Source organism: Psammomys obesus, unplaced genomic scaffold, assembly GCF_907164565.1.
Source record: "Psammomys obesus unplaced genomic scaffold, mPsaObe1.curated_primary_1811, whole genome shotgun sequence".
NCBI lineage: Eukaryota > Metazoa > Chordata > Mammalia > Rodentia > Muridae > Psammomys > Psammomys obesus.
This window is the reverse complement of record NW_026594034.1, coordinates 41,750-44,706: the sequence shown is the minus strand read 5'-3', so window position 1 is coordinate 44,706 and position 2,957 is coordinate 41,750. Positions and strand designations below refer to the sequence as shown.

General features: G+C 41.9%; 1 pseudogene; it reads right to left on the bottom strand.

The window, feature by feature from the left end:
- Positions 1-2,524: 2,524 nt before the first annotated feature.
- On the bottom strand, positions 2,525-2,657 carry LOC129684602 (U6atac minor spliceosomal RNA; annotated as a pseudogene).
- Positions 2,658-2,957: the final 300 nt, after the last annotated feature.

Sequence of the window (2,957 nt, the reverse complement as noted above, 5' to 3'; positions counted from 1 at the left end):
CCATAAATATTCATACTTTTATCAAAGGGGAAAAAATGACTAATTTCAAGCTTGAGCCATATGTGGAGAGGCTTTGCCAATTTTTCATGGGTCCAAAGCCTTCATTCTTGTCACAGTTGTGCCCACATCAACAGTACACATTCAGTCAGAATTTCCCTCACACAGAGCTTCCCCCACTCCCTAGTGAGTTATAAATACTAAGTGTTATTGTTTTTGTTGTGGTTGGCCTGCTGCCTTCTGGTACTCGATGGAAGCGTGTACAGAAACCCACAGCTCTGGGGCCAGGATTCTGAGTCACAGATACGAGAACTGGGAAGGTATCCCAGCTCTGAGGTGGGACAGAGACCTAAGAGTACCATGAGTCCCCGGAGCCGAAGAACCTCACAGCTTTGAGAGGAGGCCAACTCAACAGAGATAAATTCACAGCTTTTGATCACTTTCTCTATGTAACGAATGATGTTTGGTTGGGGTATCAGTCTCAGAAAAGACCCTGTGCCCAGATTTTTTGGTTCTGTTGCTCTTCTTGTGGAGCTCCTGTCCTCTCCAGGTCTTACTATTTCCCACTTCTTTCATAAGATTCCCTGCATTCTGCCCAAAGTTTGGCTATAGGTCTCAGCATCTGCATTGATACTCTGCAAGATAGAGCCTTTCAGAGGCCCTCTGTGGTAGGCTCCTGTCCTTTTCCCTGTTTTCTCCCTCTGCTGATGTCCATCTTTGCCTTTCTGAATGAGGATTGAGCATCTTACCCAGGGTCCTCCTAGTTGCCTAGCTCATTTTTAATTACACTTTATTTTAGTTGCCTAGCTCATTTATTAATTACACTTTATTCACTTTGTATCCCCCCATAAGCCCCTTCCTCCTCCCCTCCAGATACCACCCTCCTGCCCCCTTCTTCACACATGCCCCTCTCCAAGTCCACTGATAGGGATGGTCCTCCTCTTCCTTCTGATCTTAGTCTATCAGATCTCATCAGGAGTGGCTGCATTGTCATCTTCTGTGGCCTGGTAAGACTGCCTCCCCCTCAGGGGGAGGTGATCAAAGAGAAGGCCAATCAGATTATTTCAGTTGTAAGGTGAAATGGTTGTAAGGTGAAATCCCTCTTTTCATTACTATGTAACCCACTTGGACACTAAACTTCCATGGGCTACATCTGTGCACGGGTTCTAGGTTATCTCCATGCCTGGTTCTTGGTTGGAGTATGAGTTTCTGGGAAGACCCCTGTGTTCAAATTTCTGGTTCTGTTGCTCTCCTTGTGGAGTTCCTGTCCGCTCCAGATCTTACTATTTCTCACTTCTTACATTAGATTCTATGCACTCTGCCCAACATTTGTCCATAAGTCTCAGCATCTGCTTTGATAGTCTGCAGGGCAGGGCCTTTCAGAGGCCCTCCATGGTGGGTTTCTAGCTTGTTTCCTGTTTTCTTCTTCTTCTAATGTCCTTCCTCTTTGCCTTTTGGGATGGGGATTGAGCATTTTAGTCAGGGTCCTCTCTCTTGTTTAGTTTCTTTAGATATACAGATTTTAGTAGGTTTATCCTATATTACATATCTATATGAGTGAGTATATACCGTGTGTGTCTTTCTGCTTCCGGGACAGCTCACTCAGGATGATCCTTTCCAGGTCCCACCATTTACCTGCAAATTTCCTGATTTCTTTATTTTTCATTGCTGAGTAATATTCCATTGTGTAGATGTACGACAATTTCTGTATCCATTCTTCAGTTGAGGGGCATCTGTTGCCTAGCTTCTTTAGGTGTACAGATTAGTATATTTATCCTATATTATATGTCTAATATCCACTTATGAGTGAATATATACCCTGTGTGTCTTTCTGTTTCTGGGATACCTCACTTAGGATGATCTTTTCTAGATCCCACCATTTGCTTGCAAATTTCATGATTTCCTTGTTTTTAATTGCTGAGTAGTATTCCATTATGTAAATGTACCACAATTTTTGTATCCACTCCATAGTTGAGGGACATCTGGGTTGTTTCCAGCTTCTGGTTATTACAAATAAAGCTGCTTCAAATATGGTTGAGCAAATGTCCTTGTTGTATACTTGGGCATCTTTTGGATATATGCCTAGGATTGGTATAGCTGGATCTTCAGGAAGCGCTATTCCTAGTTGTCTGAGAAATAGGCAGATTGATTTCCAAAGTGGTTGTACAAGTTTACATTCCCACCAGCAGTGAAGGAGGATTCCCCTTTCTCCACATCCTCTCCAGCATGTGTTGTCACTTGAGTTTTGAATCTTAGCCATTCTGATGGGTGTAAGGTGAAATCTCAGTGTTGTTTTGCTTTGCATTTCTCTGATGGCTAAGAATGTTGAGCATTTCTTTAAGTGTTTCTCTGCCATTCGATATTCCTCTATTGAGAATTCTCTGTTTAGCTCTGTACCCCAGTTTTTAATTGGATTTCTTGGTTTGTTGCTTTTTAACTTCTTGAGTTCTTTATATATTCTGGATATTAGCCCTCTGTGAGATATAGGGTTTGTGAAGATCCTTTCCCTATCTGTAGGCAGTCATTTTAAAAATAGTGGTTTTTAAAATGATGCAATGAAGTAGGTGGCAATGCCTTAACTGTATGTATGTTGTTAGGCCCAAGCTCCTCTTCCATCCTTATCAAGAAGAGTGTTAACCTTCTCTCCTTTCATACAACACTAGTCTTCCTTTCTTAACTCTTAGTTTGTTTTGCTTCTTTCTCATTTCACTTCCCAACACACAGACACACACACACACACAAGCACACTGGTTTAGTCTCTTAAGTCTGTGGTGTTGATGATGAAGTGTGAGTGGGCATGCACAGTGCTAGCTGTGTCTATTCAATTAGACAAGAATGGACCCAGAGAAAACATCCTTCACACAACTCCCCGTTAGATTGATATTTGGAAGTAGATGGAAAACTTGAACTCACATATAAAAGCAAATTAAAGAGAAATAATAATTGAAGAATGCCTGCTT